A 22803-nucleotide genomic window follows, 5' to 3' on the forward strand; every position below is an offset into this window, starting at 1 on the left:
AATTCATTTAATCTTCACAAGGAAATACTTTGAAATTGCATTATCCAGCAGAGCAACTTAATTATACTTTCCGTTTCTAGTCTTGCACTTCTGAGAGGAAGGGTGTAGTTTACTTTCTTAACTAGACTTACATTAAACTATACAATTTAATGTAAGCTTGGCCCTGGCATTGTGAGATTGAGTTTAATATCCCATAGTCCTATTTTTTGGATGATCTTTTTATAAGAGTGAGTCTTTGGAAAGGAAGGTGCTGAGGTGAGTATGTTTGGGTTGTCTTGGGAAGTTCAGCCCAAAACACCCTTAAACTTGGTTTAGAATACATTCTCATGCAACATTTCACCTGTATCAGATTAGCAGAGATTGAAAAAATATTTATAATATACAAGACTGGTGAGAGTATGGGGAAAGTGAGATTTAAATTAACTGTGGTGGATTCCTAATATCCTTTCTGAATGACAGTTTGGCTGTGTGTATAAAAAGCCTTCAAAATGCACACATCTTTCAAGCCAGCAATTCTTCTAGAAATCTATCCTAGGGAAAAATATGGGACAAGTAGAAAAGGATGTTTTTGTGCTGTCATTTGTAATTGTGAAAAACCTAGTGTCTAACACTAAAGGATTAGTTAAGCCAGCATTTCTCAGGGTGTTTTATAAGATGTGAATAAGTAAGTGTCCCAAAGAATTAAAGAAGGGAGTGATCTGTGGCCAAGTAAGTTTGGGAAACACAGTTAAAGTAAGTTAAACTGGTTTCTTGTACATTGTGAGAGCCCAAGAAGAGGGATTTGGCATGAAGTGTTTTCAAACTATTTAACCTAAGTTCCATTTTTTGAGGGACACCTGGGAGGGATTATTGTTGTAGAACACTCTTTAGGAAACATTGGGTTAAACAAATTACAGTACATTCACTCTGTGGAAATCTCTGCATCCGTTAATAGTGATGACGTGGTCATATATCACTTGACATGGAAAGATGTTTACACTATATTGTAAAGTTAACAAGCAGTGTGATTGACGCCTCTCGCACCTTGACTCCGGTTGTCCTCGCAAACCCCTTTTGTGCTCAGTATCCTATGTACACGTCTTGCAAGCAAAGCCACCATGTTTCTGACTTCCAATTCCAGCATATGAGTTGAACAGATCGTAGCAGTTACCATTGCTGCTGGAACAGCTTCAATTGGTTTTCTAGCTTACTAGAGATTTTATGTTAAAGATCATTGCAACAAAGCTATGGTAAACCTTCACATCCAGAAAGACAACCCCAAGGTAGTACATGCTTTTGACATGGAGGATTTGTGAGATAAAGCTGCGTACTGCCATTGTCGGAGGTCCAAAAAGTTCCCATTCTGTGATGGATCTCACACAAACAACAATGAAGAGACTGGAGACAACATGGGACATCTGATCATCAAGAAAAAAGAGTTAAATGGGCAGTTTTGATGCTGCAAACTAATTTGTCATAATGTTACCTGATTGTTTAATTAGAATGAATACCACTTCTGTTGGACTCACATCCCCTAGGTTCTAGATGTGTTATATTGCAAACTGCAGCTTTCACATTCATGGCATTTGCCTTACTTGTTGAAACATCATGGTTCACATTTGTTTAAACAAAAAAAGAAAAGAAAAAGAAAAAGGAAAAACAAACCTCATGTCCTATGGGTTATTTTGGTCTTGTAAAGAACCATTTCTTTAGATTTAAAATAATGACATTAGAATATAGTTGTACATTTAAGTTAACATATGAAATAATTCTCAAAATCATGTACATACAGATTGTACTTGTAAGTTTCAGAGAAAAATTATCACCTCTTCATATTATTTAGTTAACCTAGAAAGTAAATTGGCTGTGATTAAACTAAATTAATTTCTTAATACAATCTAGGGGAAAAAGGCTGTGTGATTAATGGGATCTCATTTTAAAAAAATATATGTATATATTGGATATGGATATATAACCGAAAAAAGTCTGTAAGTTTATATGTCTAAATGTTTTACAGTCTCTGGGAGGTAGGAAGTTGGATGATTTTGTTTTCATTTGCTATTCTCTTTATTTGTCATATTTTCGGGTTTTTCCCACATGGAATATCTGTCACTTGTGTAATCAAGAAATAATAGACAGTAAAATAAATGTTTTAAAAATTCACATACAGTTATTAATTGTGGGCTAGAGAGAGGTGTGATCAGGACTTCCTTACCTCTATTTGTACCTGCACTTACGTCTGTTTGAACTTTACTCAAAGGAGAATCAAAGAGCCTTTCAACTATGGGCAAGTTCTACTCATTCAAAAATTCTTCCTGATATTGAAATGAAATTTGCCTTCCATTCTTTGGTCCTAGGGATCACCACAAAATAAGCATAATCCATCTCCTTCTGCATAGACAGATCTTCAGAAATTTGGTGACAGCTACCATGTCCCCAGAAATCTTTTCTCCTCTAGTTTTCTACTCATTCATTCTTCATTGTAGGAGATGGTTTCCAGAGACCTTGTTGCCTTCCTGGGCATCGGCCCCTCAAAATTTTCCAGATTGTCAATATCCTTAAAGTGTGGCAACCAGAAAAGACCACAACACCTCACACTTTTTAGTCACATTTTTTCATTATTAGATCCTATAAAATTGTGGTGTAATTAGATTCCTCTGATTAAAAAAGTAATTTCAGAATGCTTCCTAGTTCAGTGTGACTGTATTCTGAATGCTATCCTAAGATTATGTAAAAGATACTCGGAGGCGGGGCAAGATGGCGGAGTGGTGAGGAGCAGAATTTCGTCTCTCCCTTAGAGCAGCTGGCAATTACCCAAGAACTATATGAAACAGTGTTTCCGGGGTCTCCAGTAACCAGTCACACATTGGACACAAGTTTGGAATTGGAGGAAAAGCTGAGATCGCAGCGAACATTGTAAGTTCCCTGGACCGGGGGTCTGGCGCCCCTCCCCACCCAGACCTCACAGACTGTCTTGCTGCCGGCTCCCTGAAAGGGGGGAAAAAAAAAACCCAAAAAACAGCAATCTGCTGAGGGCAAGAAGGGAGGCTCAAACCAGCCTCAACTGCAGAATTAATTAACAAATTAATTAACTAACTTTGGGAGCTGGGGTGCTAAAGAAGGGCTGGGCTCCAAGAAGTGGGGGCACGTAAAAGCGGGCACCCGTTCCCAGACTCCAAAAAAGCCATTTTTTTTTCCCTTACATTTTGTCCCTTCTGGCTTCTCCCTGATCCCTTATCTTTTTGCATTTCAGTAGCCCCCAGCAGGGGTGGAACTGAAGCAGTTGGAGAGTAATTATCAGACAATAGCCCAAAGCATATCTTTAAATGCTCTATTCTGACACTGACAAAACTTCCAGGCTGGGGAAAAACGTTTAAAAGAGACTCTTTTTTTTTTTTTTCCTTTTTTCTTTTTCTTGATTTCTTTTCTACTTTTTTTTTTTTTTTTTTTTAAATCTAAAAGTAATATATGTGGTTATTTTCTATCGGAAAGCCCAGGTTGAGGGACTAGGCTGGGCTTGAGGGGAGACAGAGTACCTACAGTGTCTTTGAATTCCGTATTCACTACTGAAGGCCTCCACCCCCGTCTTTAATTGGCAACTCAGGCTGACCAAGGAATCTACCTGGAGAGGCCCCAAAGAGGAGAGAGGAGAAGGGAATAGTGCCCCTGAGAGACAACTGGAATTCTGAGGATTGGGAGAGTGGAGGGAGGCCCAGCTCAACTGGCAGTCCTCCTTCTGGGAATTCAGACCCCAGGGGCTGGAATTCAGATTCCAGCTTCAGTCAGCCACGCCCCCGACAGGATCAGAGTCACCAGGAGAACTAAAGGCTCCACACCTCCTTACACTGGTGGGGGAGCTGCGGGCTGGCCAGCGCCACCTGCTGGACAGGAGAGGAAAAGCACCAATCCTAAAGGCCTCATAGGAGGGTCTCATTCTCAGGAAAACTCCATACCCTCCCAATGAGACCTGGGCCTCACTAGACTGGGAAAATCTGACTAGGGTCGACCATATCTGAGGAGACCCACTCACAAAAAGGTTACATAGAGGCAGAGCAAGAAACAGAAAAAACAAGAGGGGAAAAATTCTGATCAACTAAATAGAACCTAAGTTAGAGGTCTAGAATAAGCTGAACTGAATAACAGAGGCCAGAAAACAAAGCCAACAAACAAGAAAACCACTAGGTAAAAGACAGAAAACAAGCTCCAAAATAAACTAATCAAGAGAATCAGATGCCTAGACAACTTAAGATAACAAGCCATACCAGGAAACACGAAAACATGGACCAGCCAAAGGAACAAACTAATAGCTCAGCTGAGACACAGGAGTGGAGGCAACTAATGCTAAATAAATTTGATGAAATGAAGGAAGATATAGCAAAAGAGCTGAAGGATATAAAGAAGACACTGGCTGACCATAAAGAAGAATTCATAAACTTAAAAAAACAAATGGCAGAACTCATGGGAATGAAGGCCACAATGGAGGAGATGAAAAACACAATGGAGGGACACAACAGTAGATTTGAACAGGCAGAAGAAAGGATCAGTGAACTGGAAGACAGGTCATTAGAATTCATACACACAAAAGAACAGATGGTGAAAAAAATGGAAAAATATGAGCAGGGTCTTAGGGAGCTGAGTGACAACATGAAACGCACAAATATACGTGTTATGGGTATCCCAGAAGGAGAAGAGAGGGGAAAGGGGGCAGAAAGAGTAATAAAAGACATATTCACTGAAAATTTCCCAACTCTTATAAAAGACAGAAAATTAGAGATTCAAGAAGTACAACGTACCCCAAATAGAATAGATCCCAATAGACCTACTCCAAGACACTTACTGGTCAGATTGTCCAATGTCAAAGACAAAGAGAGGATTCTGAAAGCAGCAAGAGAAAAGCAATCCATCACGTACAAGGGAAAGTCAATAAGACTATGTACAGATTTCTCTGCAGAAACCATGGAGGCAAGAAGACAGTGGCATGATATATTTAAGATACTGAAAGAGAAAAACTGCCAACCAAGAATTCTATATCCAGCAAAACTTTCCTTCAAAAATGAGGGAGAGATTAAAACATTTTCAGACAAACAGACACTGAGAGAGTTTGTGAATAAGAGACTGGCACTACAAGAAATACTAAAGGGAGCGCTACAGGCTGATAGGAAAAGACAGGAGAGAGAGAGTTGGAGAAGAGTGCAGAAATGAAGATTATCAGGAAAGGTAAAAGGAGAGGAAAAAATAAGATATGACATATAAATTCCAAAAAACAAAATGATAGTAGAAAGTACTGCCCTTACAGTAATAACACTAAATGTAAATGGATTAAACTCCCCAATAAAAAGACACAGACTGGCAGAATGGATTAAAAAACAGGACCCATCTATATGCTGTCTACAAGAAACTCACTTTAGACACAAGGACAAACATAGACTGAAAGTGAAAGGTTGGAAAAAGATATTTCATGCAAACAACAACCAGAAAAAAGCGGGAGTAGCTATATTAATATCAGACAAGTTAGACTTCAAAAGCAAAACAATTAAAAGAGACAAAGAAGGACACTATATATTAATAAAAGGGTCAATTCATCAAGAAAACATAACAGTCATAAATATTTATGCACCAAACCAGAATGCCCCAAAATTCATGAGGCAAACACTGCAATCACTGAAAGGAGAAATAGATACCTCTACAATAATAGTTGGAGACTTCAATACACCACTCTCATCAATGGATAGAACATCTAGACAGAGGATCACTAAAGAAACAGAGATGTTGAATTGTATGATAAATGAACTAGACTTGACAGACATTTATAGAACACTACATCCAACAACAGCAGGATACACTTTTTTCTCAAGTGCTCATGGAACATTCTCTAGGATAGACCACATGTTGGGTCACAAAGCAAGTCTCAACAAATTTAAAAATATTGATATTATACAAAACACTTTCTCAGACCACAATGGAATGAAGTTGGAAATAAATAAAAGGCAGAAGGTCATAAAATTCACAAACATATGGAGGCTAAACAACACCCTCTTAGAAAACCAGTGGGTAAAGGAAGAAATTACAAGAGAAATTAGTAAATACCTCGAGGCAAATGACAATGAAAACACAACTTATCAAAACTTATGGGATGCAGCAAAGGCGGTGCTGAGAGGGAAATTTATTGCCCTAAATGCCTATATTAAAAGAGAAGAGAGAGCAAAAATTGAAGAGTTAACTGCTCACCTGGAGGAACTAGAGAAAGAACAGCAAACTAACCCCAAAGCAAGCAGAAGGGAAGAAATAACAAAGATCAGAGCAGAAATAAATGCAATTGAGAACAGGAAAGCAATAGAGAGACTCAACAAAACCAGAAGTTGGTTCTTTGAGAAAATCAATAAAATCGATGGACCACTGGCTAGGCTAACAAAAAAAAAGAGAGAGCAGATGCAAATAAATGCAATCAGAAATGGGAAAGGAAATATAACTACCGACCCTGTAGAAATTAAGGAGATAATGAGAAGATACTATGAGCAACTATATGCTAATAAACTAGACAACTTAGATGAAATGGACAACTTCCTAGAAAAGCATAAACAACCAACATTAACTCAAGAAGAAATAGATGACCTCAACAAACCAATCACAAGTAAAGAGATTGAGTCAGTCATCAAAAAGCTCCCAAAAAGGAAAAGCTCAGGACCAGATGGTTTCACATGTGAATTCTACCAAGCATTCAAGAACGAATTAGTACCAATCCTGCTCAATCTCTTCAAAAAAATTGAAGAAGAGGGAAAGCTACCTAACTCTTTCTATGAAGCCATCATCACCCTAATACCAAAACCAGGCAAAGATACTACAAAAAAAGAAAATTATAGACCAATTTCTTTAATGAATATAGATGCAAAAATCCTCAACAAAATACTCGCAAATCGAATCCAGCAGCACATTAAAAGAATTATACACCACGACCAGGTGGGATTTATTCCAGGCATGCAAGGCTGGTTCAACACAAGAAAATCAATTAATGTAATACACCACATCAATAAATCAAAGCAGAAGAACCACATGATCATCTCGATTGATGCAGAAAAGGCATTTGACAAAATTCAACATCCTTTCCTGATGAAAACACTTCAAAGGATAGGAATAGAAGGGAACTTTTTCAATATGATAAAGGCAATATATGAAAAACCCACAGCTAACATCACACTCAATGGGGAGAGACTGAAAGCTTTTCCTCTAAGATCAGGAACAAGACAGGGATGCCCACTATCACCATTGCTATTCAACATTGTGCTGGAAGTTCTAGCTAGAGCAATTAGGCAAGAAAAAGAAATAAAAGGCATCCAAATTGGAGAGGAAGAAGTAAAACTTTCACTATTTGCAGATGACATGATTCTATATGTAGGAAATCCAGAAAAATCTACAGCAAAGCTACTAGAACTAGTCAATGAATACAGCAAAGTAGCAGGCTACAAGATCAACACGCAAAAATCTGTAGTGTTCCTATACACAAGTAATGTGCAACAAGAGGAGGAAATCAAGAAAAAAATCCCATTTACAATAGCAACCAAAAGAATCAAGTATTTAGGAATAAACTTAACCAAGGACACAAAAGACCTTTACATAGAAAACTATAAGAAACTGCTAAAAGAAATTGAACAAGACCTGAAAAAATGGAAGAACATACCATGTTCATGGATTGGAAGACTAAATATAGTTAAGATGGCAATTTTACCTAAACTGATTTACAGATTCAATGCAATACCAATTCAAATCCCAACAACTTACTTTACAGAAATAGAAAAACCAACAACTAAATTTATTTGGAAGGGTAAGATGCCCCGAATAGCCAAAAATGTCTTGAGAAAGAGGAGTGAAGTGGGAGGTCTCACACTACCTGACTTTGAAGCATATTACAAAGCTACAGTGCTCAAAACAGCATGGTACTGGCATAAGGACAGATATACTGATCAATGGAATCGAATTGAGTGTTCAGAAGTAGACCCTCACATCTATGGACAACTGATCTTTGATAAGGCAGTGAAGCCGAAGCAACTGGGAAAGAGCAGCCTGTTCAATAAATGGTGTTTGGAGAACTGGATATCCATTTCCAAAAGAATGAAAGAGGATGTCCATCTCACACCTTATACCAAAATTAACTCAAAGTGGATCAAAGACCTAAACATTAGCACCAAGAGCATAAAACTCTTAGAAGAAAATGTAGGGCAATATCTTAAAGATCTTGTGAAAGGAGGTGGTTTCTTAGACCTCACACCCAAGGCACGAGCAACCAAAGAACAAATAGACAAATGGGATCTCCTCAAAATTAAACACTTTTGTACATCAAAGGACTTTGTCAAAAAAGTAAAAAGGCAACCTACACAATGGGGGATGATATTTGGAAACCACATATCAGATAAGGGTTTAATATCCCGAATATATAAAGGAATCCTGCATCTCAATAACAGAAAGACAAAGAATCCAATAAAAAAATGGGCAAAAGACATGAACAGACATTTTTCTGAAGAGGAAATACAAATGGCTCAAAAGCATATGAAAAAATGCTCAACTTCACTGGCTATTAAGGAAATGCAAATCAAAACCACAATGAGATATCATCTCACACCTACCAGAATGGCCATTATCCAAAAAACAGAAAATGACAAGTGCTGGAGAGGATGTGGAGAAAGAGGCACACTTATTCATTGTTGGTGGGAATGTAGAATGGTGCAGCCACTCTGGAAGACAGTATGGAGGTTCCTCAGGAAGCTAAATATAGATTTGCCATATGACCCAGCTATTCCATTGCTGGGTATATACTCAGAGGAACTGAAACTTAAGACACAAACAGACATTTGTAAACCAATGTTTATTGCAGCATTATTCACAATTGCCAAGAGATGGAAACAGCCCAAATGTCCATCAAAGGACGAGTGGATAAACAAACTGTGGTATATACACATGATGGAATATTATGCAGCTGTAAGACAGAACAAAGACATGGATCATGTAATAATGTGGATGAACCTTGAGGACATTATGTTGAGTGAAGTTAGCCAGAAACAAAAGGACAGATTCTGTATGGTCTCACTAATATGAACAGACATTAATGAACAAACTTTGGGAGTTAAAAGCTGACAACACAGGTGACCAGGAGATAGAAAGAGGGCAGAGATCAGCCATTTGATGCTGAAGGACTACAGAATGTTTAGGATTGATTGCATAGATCCAGAAATAGATAGCATAATACTGTGTGATGGTAGCACAGTATTGTAAGTACACTGAACATAGATGTCTGCGAGTAAAGCTGAAAGAGGTGGGATAGGAGAATGTATGACACCAGAGGTAAAGATAGATGATAAAGACTGGGACTGTATAACGTGGCAAAAACTGGACTGTTACTAAATATACAAATATAAAAATGTTTTTGCATGTGGGAAAGCAAATGAATGTCAACCATGTAGAAATTTGAAAAAGGGATGGTATTCAGGAAAAAACATAATCAAAGCAAACTGGAGTCTATGGTCAACAGTAACATTGTAATATACCTCCATTAAATGTGACAAAGGCAATACGCCAATGCTAAATGTATATGAGAAGGGGATATAGGGGAGTAATATGGGATTCTTGGTAGTGGTGTTATTTGCTGTCCTTAGTAGTATATTGTCTTGTATGGCATGTTATTTTTCTTTTTGTCATTTTTTCTTATTGCTAAAAAAAAAAAACAATTTTTCTTGTAGTAATCAGTATGTTCAAATGCTGATTGTGGTGATAAATGTACAACTTTATGATGATACCATGAACAACTGATTGTACACTGTGGATAAATGTATGGTATGTGAATATAACTTTATAAAATTGTAGGAAAATATATATATAGGAGTAAAAGTGTTGGAGAAAACATGGTGAGAGGGATGATGCCTCACTAATATGGACTAACTACAATGTGTAAACTCAGAATTGAATCTTAGAACATAGCCTAATGTGGACACAATAATTGTAATAGTCCCAAGATTGTAAGCTCTTACAGCAGTTAACTCTATCCCTGAATTGTAAGGCCTATCTCTAAACTTTAAGATGCTGATCCCCTAGCATATGTTGTCACAAACATTGGGACTGGCAGTTTGATGTGCTGAGCCCTCAAGCATGGGACTTGCCCTTATGAAGCTCATTACCACAAAGGAAAGTCTAAAGTTGTATGTAATGGTGCCTAAGAGTCTCCCCCTGAGTACCTCTTTGTTGCTCAGATGTGGCCCCCTCTCTCTAACTGAGCCATCTCGACAGGTGAACTCGCTGCCCTCCCCACTACGTGGGACCCAACTCCCAGGGGTGTAAATCTCCCTGGCAACGCAGAGTATGACTCCCGGGGATGAATGTGGACCCGGCATCGTGGGACTGAGAGTATCTTCTTGACCAAAAGGGGGATGCAAAATGAGACGAAATGGTTTCAGTGGCTGAGAGATTCCAAATGGAGTCGAGAGGTCACTCTGGTGGACATTCTTATGCACTATATAGATAACACCTCTTAGGCTTTAATGTATTGGAATAGCTAGAAGTAAATACCTGAAACTACCAAACTCCAACCCAGCAGTCTGGACTCCTGAAGACAATTATATAATAATGTGGATTACAAGGGGTGACAGTGTGATTGTGAAGACCTTGTGGATCACACCCCCTTTATCTAGTGTATGGATGAGTGGAGGAATGGGGATAAAAACTAAAGGACAAATGGGGTGGGATGGGGGGATGATTTGGGTGTTTTTTTTCACTTTTGTTTTTTATCTTGTTCTGGTTCTTTCTGATGTAAGGAAAATGTTCAGAGATGGACTGTGGTGATGAATGCATAACTATGTTATCATACTGTGGACAATGGATTGTATATCATGGATGATTGTATGGTGTGTGAATGTATTTCAATAAAACTGAATTTAATAAAAAAAATAGGAAAAAAAAAAGATACTCAGTTATCTATTTGCCCCATCTTTTAATTTCTAAGGCTATATATATGAATAAAATATTTCAGATAATTCTTCATCCTACCTCCTGCATTTATGAAAACATTAGTAGAATTTTTACCAAACATTGAAAAGAAAATGAGAGTGCTTTCATACTGCTGGGGAGGGCAAAGGATTCTTTACAGCCTAGCTAAGGACTCTGGAAAACTTCGTGCCCTATCCCGTTTTCGACTCTTTGTTGCAATCGTCGATACCAATTTTTCTGACTTTTGATCAACATTAGAGCTGAGTGAGACAATGTCAACCTGCACAGAGATTGATTGGCCTCTAAATTGAGGGGCACCTCATGAGATGACCGTGATTGGTTGGTCAGGGTTAATGGTGACTTAGAATATCATTTTTTGTCCTTGATCTGCTCCCAGCCTAATGAATCATTCACCATTTTATCCTTTTGCCATTCCTCCCATATTGTAGGCATTTTAAAAAAGAGCTTGACAAACTCTATCAACCAGCTCCAAAGAGCATTGGATCTAGTGCCTTCCATCATGCACATATGCCTGTGTGCTTAGTTTTTCAAGAGAGTGGTTTCCTAACTGTAAGGAATGCATCTTGGCAGACAGTTTATACAGGATGCTTAATACTTGCTAAGCAAAAATCACTTAAATTTTCAACTTTTCATTTTTTTCAGTGTTTTATTTAGGTAACTTTTATAACCAATTTTATTGAGGTATGATTTACATGCTATAAATTGTACCCATTTTAAGTTTACAATCAAGATATAGATAATTTCCATCACCACAGAAAGTGCCAACTGCACCTTTGCAGTTAATTCTTCTCCACTCCCACCTCTGGCTGCAGGCAAGCACTGATCTCTTTGTCACTGTGTAATCTTACAGTTTATACTCTTGTGTCTGGTTGCTGTTGCATAGAGATTTGTCTGTGTTGCTTCCTGCATCAGTAGTTCATTCCTTTTCATTGCTGAGTAGTATTTCATTATATGGATATAGCAGAATTTGTTTATCCATTCACCTTTTGATGACATTTGGGTTGTTTCCAATTGGGGCTATTATGAATAAAATTGCTACAAATATTTGTGTTTAAACCTTTGTGTGGATGTTCGTTTTAGTTTCTCTTGAGTAAACACCTAGTAGAATGGCTATAATATATGTACAGTAAGTGCATGGTTTAAATTTTTTTTTAATTATTAAATTCAGTTTTATTGAAATACATTCACACACCATACAATCATCCATGATATACAATCCACTGTCCACAGTATGATAACATAGTTATGCGTTCATCACCACAATCTATCTCTGAACATTTTCCTTACATCAGAAAGAACCAGAACAAGAATAAAAAATAAAAGTGAAAAAAGAACACCCAAATCATCCCCCCATCCCACCCCATTTGTCCTTTAGTTTTTATCCCCATTCCTCCACTCATCCATACACTAAAGGGGGTGTGATCCACAGGGTCTTCACAATCACAGTGTCATGCATGGTTTAACTAAAAGAAAATGCTGGACTGTTTTCAAAGTGATTTTACCATTTTACATCCCTATCAGCAGTGCATGTTCATTTATGGAGTTCATATACCTAGTTTGTTTAAACAATGTTTTGATTTTGAGATCCTACCTTTCAAAAGGGTTTATAAGAACATATGTGTTAAATGTTGCTTAAGGTAAGAAAGCCATCAGTGAGAGTTAGGAAATATGTTTAAATATTGTTTTATAAAAAATGTTCAAACAAACAAGCAAAACATTCAGCAAATTTTATCTGTTTTTTTAAAATTTGACCTATATATGTTGGGTTTTTGTATTTGGCCAAATGAAATTATTCATTACTATTTAAAATAATCAGCTAAAGGGCATACATCCTTCAAAATAAAATCCTATTTGATTTGGAAAATGAACTGGCATGACTTTCTCCAGAGGCTTGTAAAATTCCTAGAAATCACTTTTTATGACTTCCCACTTCTTTTAGTTAACTTAGAAATTCACTATAAATCATACACAAAGAGATGCTTTGACTTGCTAAAGTCTCAGAGATGTACTAGACATTTATGTAGCCTCTGGAATTCTCTCTTACTGGCAGGAAAAGAACTTGACTTCATATATACTTGCCAGTGTCCTGTTGGTTAAGGTCTGTGGGTACATGGAAAGCTACAAAGCATGGTATCAGTATTTGGATCTTGATAAGAAGGAAGAAATAAATAACAAAATAAAACAGTGGATGTACTTGGTCTATTTCACAATCCCAAAGGTCTTAGGGTTTATAAGAGCACAAGTCGCCAACCAACAACTAGTATAAGTGCCAGGGTTGTGAGAATCTTGTCTAGGATTCCCGCAAATGTTGGGCAGGAGAAGGAAACCATTTGTGCACTGGATAACATGGTCCCATGGTCACCAGGCGATCACTTAAAGAATCTTGTCTTCTGTCCTATGTTGTGAAATCAGGGGTACTGTTCTTGCTTTGGAGATTTCTATTACATCATAGATGGTCTTCACCAAACAGACCCAACACTGTTTTCCTCTCTGACATAGGTATACACATAACATATCACATTTGTGGGGTATTTTGAGTCATTAGGCAATGCCTGCTCTCCACCAGAGAGCTAACCCCTTCTGCTCCTGGTTTTTTGTTTGCACAAGAGGGTTTAGTCTACAATTTCCTCTAAAGTAGACAACCCAAGCCATTAAAAATACTATTATTTACTCTATACTAGGATTTATTTTCCCTTTATATCCAAATATTGAAGGATAGCACCAATGCTCACATTCCAGGGTTGCTACATTATATTGGATATAAAGAGAGCAAACTGAAATCAGGGAAAGACATATCTTTGGTTCATATTCTTTGATTGAGTAGATGAGTAGGTCAAAGTCCAATATTGTTTCCTATGAATGAAGATGTGTTTTTTTTAATACAATGCAGATGCAAGAGGTTGAATAGAAGTAGTATGCCTTGAGAGACTAAGAAGATTGACAGAAGCTAGGTACTGTCTATTGATGTATTATTTATTGTCATTTATATTCTGCTTCTTTCACAGAAGGACTTGAATTAGAGACAGATGAGATACTGATAAACCAGTTTTTGAAACTATTTATGAATACAATTATTCAATTTCTGTCACTATGTAAGTGATTCCTAGGATCATAGGATAATGTGTTACCTCCTATTAATTCATACTATCTCTGAATATGAAATTCTTTACAAAGAAGAGTGTCATTGGAATACACCTTTTTTTTTTTGTTAAAAGAAGCATTACATTATTCTTCCAAATCAGAAATCAGTCAAACCAATGTGAAGATGGGGGTGTAAATACTGTTCCAAGAAGATCATATTTAAAGGCTAGTGATGTTTGGCTATATTAAGAGAGTTGGGCTACAGAATTAGCAGAATAGACTTTGACACACAGAAAAGAAGGCCATGTGAAAATGGAACAGAGAAAGATTTGAAAATGTTGGCCTTGAAGACTGGAACAATAGACCCACAAGCCAAGTAATGCCAGTAGCCACCAGAAGCTGGAAGAAGACAGCCAGGAGTCATCTGGTTAAAAACATTACAGAAACTTCTGGAAAAATGGAAAAATAGAGAACTACAGGGCTCACTCATCTTCCAAAAACAGCTAATGAACAGGTAGAAACTATCCAAAACAACTGTTCCAGGACTCCAGAGACCAGGCAGTACTTCATAGCATCCAGGGAAGAGTGGGATGAAGACACTGAGGAACTGCAGTGAAAAACTGTAACTCCCTCGGCCATGTCTCCTGGCATCCATTCCCCACCCTTGAGGCAAGCAGCTTCAGATTGGCCCAGCCCCTGCCTGGCAGCTGCTGAAGATCGGGAAGGCCACAGAAGTCCTCCTCTCTAAGAGCAGAGGGGGACACAGCCCAGTACTGAGCCAGCTATTGGCCAGCAAATTTAAACCACTGGGTCCTGTTGCTTTAGCCCAACCAGAACAAGTGCCACCATGCCATATTTTTGATGCACTTCAGAGGGAGAGCTGCCAAAGGGCTAAAAATATCCTGCCTTATTATGGCTGAGGGGAATTGGTTGCCAAAGAGCACCATCTGCTAGGCAGGTCAGGAAAATACCTTCAGGAAGGCATCAAAATTTTTCTTGGTAAAGAGCGCCATCTTCTGGGCAGGCCAGGAAAGTGCAGCCTTGGGGAGGTGAATAAAAGGCTTTTGGGCATCTTTCCTTACACTCTCCCTAGGGCTCTTTGGAATGAGACTGTGCCACCAGCATGGGTCCCTGGCTGTGTTTTAGCTAGGAAAAACTGATGAACCAAATGTCAAAGAAGGGCCTTAACAAAAACCCAATCAAACAACAAAATTCTAGATGAAAGAGAGAAACTGACCTTCAGAATAATCTCTTCGAGATAATCAGATGCACAGATATCAGCAAAAATTACAAGCCATTCTAAGAAACAGGAAGATAGGCCTAGTCAAAGGAAGAAATGAAAAAGTCAGAGGAGAAACAAAATTTGGAGCAACTAATCAAAGTTGTTCAAACAAATCTAAACCAATTCAAGAGATGAAGGAAAATATGGCTAAAGAGAAAAAGGATATTAAGAAGACACTGGGTGAGCATAAAGAAAAATTTGAAAGCATGGAAGGAAAAATAACTGAACTTAAGGGAATGAAAGGCACAATAAATAAGCTTAAAAATATGCTAGAGGCATACAATAGCAGATTTGAACAGGCAGAAGAAAGGATCAGTGAACTAGAAGACATCTGAAATAGAATAGACAAAAGAACAAATAGTAAAAAGAATGGACAAAAATGAACAGGGTCTCAGGGAATTGAATGACAACACAAAGCTCACAAACGTACATGTTATGGGTGTCCCAGAAGGAGAAGAGAAGGTAAAAGGGGCAGAAAGAATATTTGAGGAAATAATGGCTGAAAGTTTCCCAACTCTTATGAAAGACGTAAATATACATATCCAAGAAGCACAACATACTCCAAACAGAATAAATCCAAATTGACCAACTCCAAGATGCATACTAATAAGACTGTCAACTACCAAAAATAGAGAATTCTGAAAGCAGGAAGAGAAAATGCAATCCATCATATACAAGGGGCGCTCAATAAGACTAAGTCCCAATTTCTCATCAGAAATCATGGAGGTGAGAAAGCAGTGGTATGACACATTTAAGATACTGAAAGTGAAACACTGCCAGCCAAGAATTCTTTATCTGGAAAAACTGTCCTTCAAAAATGAGAGAGAGTTTAAAATATTCACAGATAAACAGAAGCTGAGAGAGTTCATTAAGAAGAGATCTGCCCTACAAGAAATACTAAAAGTAAAGAAATACTAAAGGGAGATACTAAAAGTAAAGAAATACTAAAGGGAGTTCTGCAGGCTGAAAAGAAAAAAATCTGGAGAGAGAGGCTTGGAGGAGAGTATAGAAATGAAGATTATCAGTAAGAGTAACTAAAAGAGTGAAGAGAGAGACAACAACAAGATATGACATATAAAATCCAAAGGATGAAATGGTTGAAGTAGGTACTGCCTTTGCAGTAATATCATTGAATGTTAATGGATTAAATTATCCAATCAAAAGACACAGATTGGCAGAATGGATAAAAAATATATGGTCCATCTATAAACTATCTGCAAGACATTCATCTGAGACCCAAGGATACTAATAGGTTGAAGGTGAAAATTTGGAAAAAGGTATTCCACATAAACAGTAAGCAAAAAAGAGCTGGGGTTGCTATACTAATATTGGACAAAATAGACTTTAATGCAAAAAATGTTATAGGAGACAAAGAAGGATATTGTTTATTAATAAAAGGGGCAATCAACCAAGAAGAAATAACCATCATAAATATGTATGCACCTAACCATAGTGCCCTGAAATACATGAGGCAAACAATGGCTAAACTCAAGAGAGTAACAGGCATCTCTACAATAATAGTCAGAGACTTCAATACACAGCATATAGACAGAGGATCAATAAGGAAACAGAGAACTTGAACAATATGATAAGTTATGTGCAGACATATACAGAACATTGCATCCCCAAACAGCAGGATATACATTCTTCTCAAGTCCTCTAGATTATTCTCCAGGATAGAATACATGTTGGGTCACAAAACAGGTCTCAATAAATCTAAAAAAGATTGAAATAATACAAAGCATTTTCTCTGTTAATGGAACGAAGCTAGAAATAAATAACAGGCAGAGAATTGGAAAATTCACAAATATATGGAGATTAAACAACACACTCTTAAACAATCAGTGGGCTAAAGAAGAAATTGCAAGAGAAATCAGTAAATATCTGGAGACAAGTGAAAATAAGAACAAAACATATAAAAACTTATGGGATATGATGAATGCAGTGCTGAGAGGGAACTTCATAGCCCTAAATGCCTACATTAGGAAGGAAGAAAGAGCTAAAGTCAAACAACTAACTGTACACCAGGAGGAACTAGAAAAAGAATAGCAAACTAATCTCAAAGCAAGCAGAAAGAAAGAAATAACAAAGATTAGGGCAGAAATAAATGAAATTGAGAACAAAAAATCAATAGATTTGAATCAACAAAACCAAAAGTTGATTCTTTGAGAAGATCAATGAAATTGACAAACCATTAGCTAGATTGATGAAGGAAAATAGAAGATGCAAATAAATGAAATCAGAAAAGAGGGGGGACATTTCTACTGACCCACAGAAATAAAAGCAATCGTAACTGGATACTATGAACAACTGTATGCCAACAAATTAGACAACTTAGACGAAATGGGCAATATCCTAGAAATACAGGCACAACCTAGACTGACTCAAAAAGAAATAGACCTCAACAAACCAGTCACAAGTGAAGAGATTGAATCAGTCACCAAAAACCTCCCAATGAATAACAGCCCAAGACCAGATGGCTTCACAGGGGAATTTTACCAATCATTCCAAGAAGAATTCATATCAATCCAGTTCAAACTCTCCCAAAAAAATTGAAGAAGAGGGAACTCTACCTAACTCATTCTATGAAGCCAAAATCACCCTAATACCAAAGACTGATAAAGATGCTACAAGGAAAGAAAACTACAGAACAATCTCTCTAGTGAATATAGATGCAAAAATTCTCAACAAAATACTTGCAAATCAAATCCAACAGCATATTAAAAGAATTATACACCATGAACAAGTGGGTTTTATTCCAGGTATGCAAGGGTGGTTCAACGCAATAAAATAAATTAATGTAACACACCCCATTAACAAATCGAAGGGGAAAAACCACATGATCATCTCGATTGACACAGAAAAGGCATTTCACAAAATCCAGCATGATATCCTGATAAAAAAAAAAAAACACTTCAAAAGGTAAGAATTGAAGGAAACTTCCTCAACATGATAAAGGGCATATATGAAAAACCCACGGCTAACATCATACTCAATAGTGAGAGACTGAAAACTTTCCCTCTAAGATAGAGAAAAAGAAAGGATGCCCACTGTCACCACTGTTATTCAACATTGTGCTAGAAGTTCTAGCTATAGCAATTAGGCAAGAAAAAGAAATAAAAGGCATCTGTATTGGAAAAGAAGAAGTAAAACTTTCATTATTTGCAGACAAAATGATCCTGTATTTAGAAAGTCCTGAAAAAACTATGACAAAGCTACTAGAGCTAATAAACAAGTTCATCAAAGTGGCAGGATACAAGATCAACACGGAAAAATCAGTGGTGTTTCTATATACTAGTAATGAGCTATCTGAGGTAGAAATCAAGAAAAACTTTCTATTTACAAAAGCAACTAAAAGAATCAAATATCTAGGGATAAGCTTAACCAATGATGTAAAGGACCTGTACACAGAAAACTAAAAAACATTGCTAAAAGAAATCAATAAGACCAAAATAAATGGAAGGGCATTCTGTGTTCAGGGATTAGAAAGCTGAATGTAGTTAAGATGTCAATTCTACCCAAATTGATCTACAGATTCAATACAATATCAATCAAAATTCCAATAGCCTACTTGGCAGAAATGGAAAAGCTAATTATCAATTTATTTGAAAGGCTAAGTGTCCTCAAATAGCCAAAAACATTTGATAAAGAAGAATGACTTTAAAGCATCTTATAAAGCTACAGTCATCAAAACTTCATGGTACTGGCATAAAGATAGATATATTGAGCAATGGAATTGAATTGAGAGTTCAGAGGTAGACCCTAGATCTATGGTCAGTTTATTTATTTTTAAGCATTTTTATTGTGAAATTTAACATATATATGGAAAAGTGATAACCTTCAAAGTACAGTTTAACAAGTGGATAAAGAGCGAATTTCAAAGTGTAGTATGGGTTACAGTTCCACAATTTCAGTTATTTCCTTTTAGCTGTTCAAACACACTAGAGACTTAAAAAAATCTATATAAAGATTCAGTAGTAAAAATCCTTGTTAAATCCTATCTTGTCTGTTGCTACTCCTCCCTCTCTTTTGATCACTGTCTCAATCTTCAGGGATATCTGGGCAGTGACCACTCTAACTTGTTCATATTGAAAAGGGGTGTCAGCATTATGTAGAAGGGGAATGCAGCTGGTTGATGTTCTTGAAGAGGCTGTTGCCTCTGGGTTTGGGGACTTATCTGGCATAGGAACAAACTGGAGGTTTTAAGTTTCTGAAAATAAGTGTAATGAGTTAACCTTTTATAGAGTCTCAGATACCTGGGTATTCTTTAGAATTTTCGGGAGTACTGTTGGTTGGGGCTTGGCATATGGTGGCAATTTGCAATATCTAGCTGGAGCTTGCATAAGACTAACCTTTCTTTGCCCCCTTTTGGTCAAGAAGGTATTCTTAATCCCATGATGCCAAGGCCAGGCTCATTCCTGGGAGTCATGTCCCACATTGCCAGAGAGACTCAACCCTGGGAGTCATGTCCCACATAGGTGGGAGGGTAATAAATTTATTTGCAAAGATAGGCTTAGAGAGAGAAAGGCCACATCCCCTCCTCTCTTTTCTGATTTCATTTATTTGTTCTCAATTTCAGGCAGGCTTAGCCTCCCCTTTATTGTAGTAAGTTTTGTAAGAGCAAGCCTCAAGATTGAGGAATTGACTCATTAAGTTGGCGGTCCCTAATTTCACATAGCATACATTTTGTTCAAAATAAACACTCAGTGTCTCACATTATCCTTGCTTAGTTTTACAATCATCACTCTCAATTTTAAACTATTACCATAACCCAAAACAGCCAATAACTTTTATCACACCCCAATTACTTATACCACACTGTTGTTAATTCTTTGTTCAAGTGCCATACCTTAGAAGTAGATCGTGCAAGAACTTATTTATATTTGTAGTGCTAATCTGTGAGATACATGACTTTAAAAAACCTCTTTCAATCATGTTCACCTTCAATACAGCTCTGATACTTATAATCCCATTAACGAACTATGAGCACCCCTGTCCAATCCAATACCTTTAAGTTCAACCTTGTTAACAAGTCTGTACATATTAGGTAATCATTCCCCCTTCTCTAGCTTCTATCTATCTCTAAGTCCCTTATATTTATCATTTTAAGACACTAATTTTACATTATCCAGGGGGTTTATAGTAGCAATATTATACAATATCTCTCCTTGTGTGTCTGACTTATTTCCCCCAGCATTATGTCCTCAAGGTTCATTCATGTTGTCGCATGTTTCAGGACCTCATTCCTTCTTACTGCTGCATAGTATTCCATCATACATTTAGTATGTATATATCACGTTTTGTTTATCCACTCATCTGTTGAAGGACACTTGGATTGTTTCCATCTTCTGGCAATTGTGAATAATGCTGCCATGAATATCAGGGTGAAAATATCTGTTTTTCGTGGCATGGCTTTCAGATCTTCTGGGTATATACCAAGTAGTGGAATTGCCGGGTCATAGGGTAACTTGATATTTAGTTGTCTGAGGAACCACCAACTTGTCTTCCACAGTGGCTGTACCCTTAAACATTCACACCAGCAGTGGATAAGAATTTCAATTTCTCCACATCCTCTCCAGCTTTTGTAGTTTCTTGTTGGTTTAATGGCAGCCATTCTTGTAGGTGTGAGATGATACCTCATTGTGGTTTTGATTTGCATTTCCCTAATGGCTAATGAAGATGAACATTTTTTCATGTGCTTTTTAGCCATTTGTATTTCCTCTTTGGAAAAATGTCTTTTCATATCTTTTTCCCACTTTATGATTGAGCTGTTTGTCCTTTTAGTGTTGAGTTGTAGGAATGCTTTATATATGCTGGATATCAGTCCCTTATCAGATATATGGTTTCCAAATATTTTCTCCCATTGAGTTGGCTGCCTCTTCACCTTTTTGACAAAGTCCCTTGAGGCACAGAAGCCTTTGATTCTGAGGAGTTCCCACTTATCTATTTTTTTCTTTTGTTGCTTGTGCTTTGGGTGCAAGCTCTAAAAGCTACCTCCTATTAACTATGTCTTGAAGATGTTTCTGTATATTCTAAAATTTTCATGATACTGACTCTTATATTTTAGGTCTTTGATCCACTTTGAGTTAATTTTCATATTGGGTGTGAAGTAGGGATCCTCTTTCATTCTTTTGGATATGGATATCCAGTTTTCCCAGTTCCCATTTGTTGAAGAGACTATTCCATCCCAGTTCACTGGATTTGGGAGCCTTGTCAAAAATCAATTGACCATAGATCTGGGGGTCTATTTCCAAACTCTCAATTTGATTCCATTGATCAATATGTCCATCATTGTGCCAGTACCATGCTGTTTTGACCACTGTGGTTTTATAGTAGGCTTTAAAGCCAGGAAATGTAAATCCTTCCACTTTGTTCTTCTTTTTAGTATGTTTTTGGCAATTCGAGGCCCATTTCCCTTCCAAATATATTTGATAACTAGCTTTTCTAAGTCTGCAAAGTAGGTAGTTGGAATTTTGATTGGAATTGTGTGGAATATGTAGATCAATTTGGGTAGAACTGACATCATTTAGCCTTCCTATCCATGAACACAAAATGTCTTTCCACCTATTTAGGTCCTCTTTGATTTATTTTAGTAAAGTTTTATAATTTTCTGTGTAGAGGTCTTTTACATCCTTGGTTAAGTTTATTCCTATGTACTTGATTTTTTCAGTTGCTATTGTGAATGCAATTTTTTTCTTGATTGCATCTTCAGTTAGGTCATTACTAGTGTATAGAAACATTATTGCTTTTTGTGCATTAACTTTGTGTTTGCCACTTTGCTGAATTTGTTTATTAGCTCAAGTAGCTTTGTCATCAATTTCTCAGGATTTTTCAAATATAGGATCATATCATCTGCAAATAAAGAAAGTTTTACTTCTTCCTTTCCAATTTGGATGCCTTTTATTTCTTTTTATTGCCTAATTGCTCTGGCTAGAATTTCTAACACAATGTTGAATAATAGTGGCTGTGGGTTTTTCATATATGCCCTTTATCATATCGAGGAAGTTTCCTTGATTCCTACCTTTTGAACTGTTTTTATCAAAAAAGGATGCTGATGACTGTGGTGATAAATGCACAACCATATGATGATACCATGAACAATTGATTGTATGCTGCGGATAATTGTATGGTATGTGAATATATATAAAATTGTAGGAAAAATATAAATAGGGATAAAAGTGCTGGAGAAAAAATGGAGAGAGGGATGTACCTATTTACTATTGGTGAGGAGGCAGAATGATGTAGCCTATCTGGGGGGCAGAGTGGTAGTTCCACAAGAAGCTAAATAAGTGAGTACCATAAGGTCCTGCAAAGTCATTATGGGGTAGATACTTGGAAGATTTGAGAACAGGAACATGTATGGACATTTGCACACTGATGTTTATGGAGGCAGTATTCATGATTTGCAATGGGTGGAGGTGGCTTAAGGGTATATGAACTGAGGAACAGAATGGTGAACTGTGGTGTATGCA

At 37.1% G+C, this 22803-nt stretch overlaps 1 pseudogene; it reads left to right on the forward strand.

Moving 5' to 3' along the window:
- Positions 1-1097: 1097 nt before the first annotated feature.
- On the forward strand, positions 1098-1436 carry LOC119522452 (annotated as a pseudogene).
- The last annotated feature ends 21367 nt before the right edge of the window (positions 1437-22803 follow it).

The sequence above is a fragment of the Choloepus didactylus genome, chromosome X, assembly GCF_015220235.1.
Source record: "Choloepus didactylus isolate mChoDid1 chromosome X, mChoDid1.pri, whole genome shotgun sequence".
Lineage (NCBI taxonomy): Eukaryota > Metazoa > Chordata > Mammalia > Pilosa > Megalonychidae > Choloepus > Choloepus didactylus.